The 6,290-nt window shown below is 44.8% G+C and overlaps 1 pseudogene; it reads right to left on the bottom strand.

Annotated features, from left to right (window-relative positions):
• Nucleotides 1-4,391: 4,391 nt before the first annotated feature.
• LOC117193605 lies at nt 4,392-4,986 on the bottom strand (annotated as a pseudogene).
• Nucleotides 4,987-6,290: the final 1,304 nt, after the last annotated feature.

The following is a 6,290-nucleotide window of genomic DNA, read 5'->3' as shown; positions in this document are numbered from 1 at the left end:
GGCATCAATAGCCGAGTCGATTGGGCCCTGTCTGTCTGTCTGTCTGTCCGTCTGTACGTCCGTCCGTCTGTCCGTCCCCTTCAGCACCTAGTGCTCAAAGACTATAAGAGCTAGAGCAACGATGTTTTGGATCCAGACTTCTGTGATTTGTCACTGCTACAAAAATATTTCAAAACTTCGCCCCGCCCACTTCCGCCCCAACAAAAGACGAAAGTCTGTGGCATCCACAATATTGAGGATACGAGAAAACAAAAAACTCAGAATCATAGATAATGATCATATCCATCAGATTGCTGAATCTGGATCAGATCAGATCATTTTTATAGCCAAAAGGAACAAATCAATTTGCACTGGCTACGCAGCGCCCGACGTCACGCTCAGACTGATTTTCTGTCTCTCTCGCACGCACTCTTTGTGGTGTCGTTCAATATTAGCGGCGTCTGCCGGAAGAGAGCCATACTGACTAAGTATCGGGTATAACTGTAGAGTTGCGGTGTCCGCAGCAACTCACAACGTTCCCCCTCGTTTGATATGGAGACACCACCACAGTCAAACTTAATTGACATCCCTGCCTGTTGCAGACGCTTGACAGATATGAGGTTTCCTGCTGCCTCCTTTCAGTAGAGCACATCCTCCAGTGTGATATTGTGTCCATTGTGCAGCCGCACAATTCCACGCTTAGTGGCATATAAAAACTCGCCTTCTTTTGCCACAGCGATTTTAAGTGGCTGCTCCAATTCGATGCAATCGGCGTACAGCGAGTCATCATTGATCAAATGATCCGTTGCACCAGAATCGAGTATAAAACCGAGTTCATTATTTATTTGATCACTCTTTGTCATTTTCCGCATCATAAATGCGAACCCGTGGCCCGATGCCGCAAGCTGAGCTTGTTTATTATGTTTATAATTTTCTTTATTTTGATTTAACCTTATAAACTGGTAACAGTCTTTTTTCATGTGCCCTTCTGTGCCACAGTGATGGCATTTAATGTTACTTCTAGCTTTTCCCTTAAATAATATCTTTTGCCGTGTGTTTCTAGATCCAAACGTTTTACGATTATTAAAATTGTTATTATTTCTTACAACTGCCTTCATGACTTTACTACTTGTATCAGTACTTTCATTTCTTAATTTGGTCTCGTAGTCGAACAATTTATTTTTTACAAACGCTAATGATAGAGTTTCATCTGACAAAGTTTCGATTGCCGTGATGACACCATTATAGGTTGAAGGTAGAGTCTGCAGCAAATGTGCCACTTTGTCCATCTCATCCATTTTAGCGCCCGCCCCTAACAACTCACTCACTGTTTCATCAAAAATAACAAAATGACTCGAAAGTGTCATTTCACTTGAGAGTTTGAGTGTTATTAAACGTTTACGTGCAGCTAATTGCGACGCAAGGCTTCTACGCTCATATATGGCGTCTAAATTCTTCAGGATATCACGTGCCGAAATGTCGCCTGCCGCGAAGTTTAGAAATGCGTCGCCTAAATATTGAATTAAAATGCTCTTCGCACATCGCTTTGTCTTTTTCCAATTATCATCTACTTCGTTAGGCATTATGTTATCGACTACTTGGAGCACCTCTAATTCAGCAAACAAAGCTCTGATTCTAAATTTCCATATAGAATATTTCTCGCCACAAAAAGGCTTAATATGTTGCTTATTTCTTTCCATTTTCTATGTAAGTATATATTATACACACACACACTACAAAAAAAAACGAGGGGGAACGTTATGAGTTGCTGCGGACACCGCAACTCTACGGTTATACCCGATACTTAGTCAGTATGGCTCTCCTCCGGCAGACGCCGCTAATATTAAACGACACGACAAAGAGTGCGTGCGAGAGAGACAGAAAATCAGTCTGAGCGTGACGTCGGGCGCTGCGTAGCCACTGAAAATTGATTTCTTGCTTTTGGCTACAAAAATGATCCGATCTGATCCAGATTCAGCAATATGATAGATATGGTCATTATCTATGATTCTGCGTTTTTAGTTTTCTCGAATGTGCAATATTGTGGATGCAACAGATTTTCGTCCTTTGTGTGGGCGCAAGGGGGTAAGGCGAAATTTTGAGATACACGTTTTATAGTAAGATCTAACAGGAGTGCGGATACCAAATTTGGTTACTCTAGCCTTAATAGTCTCTGAGATTTTTGAATATCCCCAGATTTTCGTCCTTTGCGGGGGCGGAAGGGGGTGTGGCGAAATTTTGAAACAAACTCGACTCGGGCCGATATATTAGGTGTGGGGATACCAAATTTGGTTGCTCTAGCTTTTGTAGTCTCTGAGATCTAGGCGCTAATGTTTTACTCTAAGCAAAGCCGCCTATGCTACGTGTGTTTTAGAGAGAGACAGGGATAGAAAAAATTAAATTGTTTTCTTGATGCTGGCTATAATAATAATACGATCCAATTCAGATTCCGCTGTCTTAAAGATATGGTCATTCTCTACCATTCTACGTTTTTGGTTTTCTCATATCTTTAAAATTGTGGATGCCACAGATTTTCGTCCTTTGTGGGGGCGGAAGTGGGCGGGGCGAAGTTTTGAAATATTTTTGTAGCAGTGACATATCACAGAAGTCTGGATCCAAAACATCGTTGCTCTAGCTCTTAAAGTCTTTGAGCACTAGGCGCTGAAGGGGACGGACAGACGGACCGACGGACAGACGGACGGACGGACAGACGGACAGACAGACATGGCTCAATCGACTCGGCTATTGATGCTGATCAAGAATATATATACTTTATGGGGTCGGAAACGATTCCTTCTGCGCCCGACGTCACGCTCAGACTGATTTTCTGTCTCTCTCGCACGCACTCTTTGTCGTGTCGTTTAATATTAGCGACGTCTGCCGGAGAAGAGCCATACTGACTTAGTATCGGGTATAAGTGTAGAGTTGCGGTGTCCGCAGCAACTCACAACGTTCCCCCTCGTTATACCCGATACTCAAAATGAGTATTTGGGTATATTAGATTTGTGGTAAAAGTGGATGTGTGTAACGTCCAGAAGGAATCGTTTCCGACCCCATAAAGTATATATATTCTTGATCAGCATCAATAGCCGAGTCGATTGAGCCATGTCTGTCTGTCCGTCTGTCCGTCCGTCCGTCTGTCTGTCTGTCCGTCCTCTTCAGAGTAGAAGATGCACGCACTCTTTGTCGTGTCGTTTAATATTAGCGACGTCTGCCGGAGAAGAGCCATACTGACTTAGTATCGGGTATAACTGTAGAGTTGCGGTGTCCGCTGCAACTCACAACGTTCCCCCTCGTTATACCCGATACTCAAAATGAGTATTGGGGTATATTAGATTTGTGGTAAAAGTGGATGTGTGTAACGTCCAGAAGGAATCGTTTCCGACCCTATAAAGTATATATATTCTTGATCAGCATCAATAGCCGAGTCGATTGAGCCATGTCTGTCTGTCCGTCTGTCCGTCCTTCCGTCTGTCCGTCTGTCCGTCTGTCCGTCCGTCCGTCCGTCTGTCCGTCCCCTTCATCGCCTGTTGCTCAAAGACTATAAGAGCTAGAGCAACGATGTTTTGGATCCAGACTTCTGTGATATGTCACTGCTACAAAAATATTTCAAAACTTCGCCCCGCCCACTTCCGCCCCCACAAAGGAAGAAAAACCGTGGCATCCAAATTTTTAAAGATACGATAAAACCAAAACGCAGAATCGTAGAGGATGACTATATGTTCTAGAGTGTAAAATCTCAATTAGATCGTATAATTATTATAGCCAGAATCAAGAAAACAATTTCATTCTTTCTCGCTCTGTCTCTCTCTAACACACAGGTTTCATGGTCGGTTTTGCCAATTGCAAAATATGAGTTCAAGGATCTCAGAACCTATAAGAGCCAGAGCAACCAAATTTGGTATCCACACTCCTGTGATATCGGACCTTGACCGTTTCGTGTCCAAATTTCGCCACACCGCCACATCCACAAATCTCAGAGACTATTAAGGCTAGAGTTACCAAATTTGGTATCCGCACTTCTGTTAGATCTCACTATAAAACGTATATCTCAGAATTTCGCCCCACCCCCTTCCGCCCCCACAAAGGACGAAAATCTGTTGCATCCACAATATTGCACATTCGAGAAAACTAAAAACGCAGAATCATAGATAACGACCATATCTATCAGATTGCTGAGTCTGGACCAGATCAGATAATTTTTATAGCCAAAAGGAACAAATCAATTTGCAGTGGCTACGCAGCGCCCGACGTCACGCTCAGACTGATTTTCTGTCTCTCTCGCACGCACTCTTTGTCGTGTCGTTTAATATTAGCGGCGTCTGCCGGAGGAGAGCCATACTGACTAAGTATCGGGTATAAATGTAGAGTTGCGGTGTCCGCAGCAACTCACAACGTTCCCCCTCGTTTTTATCTAGTTTAAGCCTTAGCTTGGGGCTTGTACTCCTCGAAGCACGCGTGGAGCTTGACAGCCTTATCACATTTGTTGTCACCTTCGATGGTGCGGCACTTGTCCAGGGCCGCCTTGGTCTTCTCCTCACCGATGAAGGAGCGCAGCTTCTCGAGGACAACGTCTTCCTGAATTTTGCCGTCCTTCAGGGTGCCGACCTTTTCGAAGATGCAGTTGGCGAAACACTTGATGTTCTCTGTGGGATTCTTGAAGTCCTTGCCTTCACCGTGGCTTTCTCCTCCTCGGTCAGATTCAGTTCCTTGGAGCACTGCTCGCCATGCTGCTTGGCCAGAGCCTTCTGTTCATCATTCAGGTCGAGGGGCTGCGTTTGGATATTAAAATTTAATTTCTCAACTGAGAATGCGAGGAGTCTTTAGGCTTCAGACTTACCGAGGCCAGGGCCAAAGCCACAAACACAGCACTTAAAGCGATCACAAAGTAGGAGTTCATATTTCGAATGACTTGCTAGAACGTTGGAAGGGTTCTGATGCCAGTCTGGGCCGCGCTGGCGTCTTTTATACCCGAATCCACCGGTAATGAGAGCCGGTTTCTATGTGCTTATGGCCCCCGGCAGATCCATCTAAGCCAGCTGATGATGGTTTCTGTTTTGGTTTAGGTTTTGTTTTGGTCTTGTTTGGTTTTGCCTCGACTCGTTCTTTTTTTGCGATTCGAGAGGCTTGGCTTTGTTTGCCACATCTTGGTAAGTACTTTCATCGGTCTTTGGCCCGGGGCTACGCCGACTCCGACCAGGCCCAGGTCCAGGTCCAGGCCTGTTCTCTATGAAAGCATGGTTCATTAAACCACAGTGCGCAAGTCGGTCCGCGATGGGGAATCGAATCAATTATATAAATAGAACATAGACATGGAAGTGGTCTCAAGATCATATGTCGGCTAGGAGTCGGAGTAGGAGTTGGCGATGGAGAGGGAGAGGGAGTTGCTCTCTGTCGCTGTTCACTCATTATCGCGGCACTCTATCAACAGTCGCAACAGAAACTTTCCGCTGTGCCCCATTCCAGCTGCTGCTCAATTCCAATCCCAATCCCAGACCCACCGACAGCGCCCCGTTCCATTCTCGAACACTGAGTCGGAGAGTCAGCGAGTCAGCAAGTCAGATCCAGATATATATCGCAGTGGAGTTGTAGCTCTCGTATTGAAAGTTGAGACGCGCAAAAGGAGACAGACGACGGCAAAGTTTTTATACCCGATACTCAAAATGAGTATTGGGGTATATTAGATTTGTGGTAAAAGTGGATGTGTGTAACGTCCAGAAGAAATCGTTTCCGACCCCATAAAGTATATATATTCTTGATCAGCATCAATAGCCGAGTCGATTGAGCCCTGTCTGTCTGTCCGTCTGTCCGTCCGTCCGTCCGTCCGTCCGTCCCCTTCAGCGCCTAGTGCTCAAAGACTATAAAATCTAGAGCAACGATGTTTTGGATCCAGACTTCTGTGATATGTCACTGCTAGAAAAATATTTCAAAACTTCGCCCCGCCCACTTCCGCCCCCACAAAAGACGAAAATCTGTGGCATCCACATTTTTAAAGATACGATAAAACCAAAAACGCAGAATCGTAGAGGATGACTATATGTTCTAGAGTGTAAAATCTCAACCAGATCGTATAATTATTATAGCCAGAATCAAGAAAACAATTTAATTCTTTCTCGCTCTGTCTCTCTCTAACACACAGGTTTCATGGTCGGCTTTGCCAATTGCAAAATATGAGTTCAAGGATCTCAGAACCTATAAGAGCCAGAGCAACCAAATTTGGTATCCACACTCCTGTGATATCGGACCTTGACCGTTTCGTGTCCAAATTTCGCCACACCCCCTTCCGCCCCCGCAAAGGACGAAAATCTGGG

Source organism: Drosophila miranda, assembly GCF_003369915.1.
Source record: "Drosophila miranda strain MSH22 chromosome Y unlocalized genomic scaffold, D.miranda_PacBio2.1 Contig_Y2_pilon, whole genome shotgun sequence".
In the NCBI taxonomy this organism is placed as follows: domain Eukaryota; kingdom Metazoa; phylum Arthropoda; class Insecta; order Diptera; family Drosophilidae; genus Drosophila; species Drosophila miranda.
This window is presented reverse-complemented; position numbering and strand designations above follow the sequence as displayed.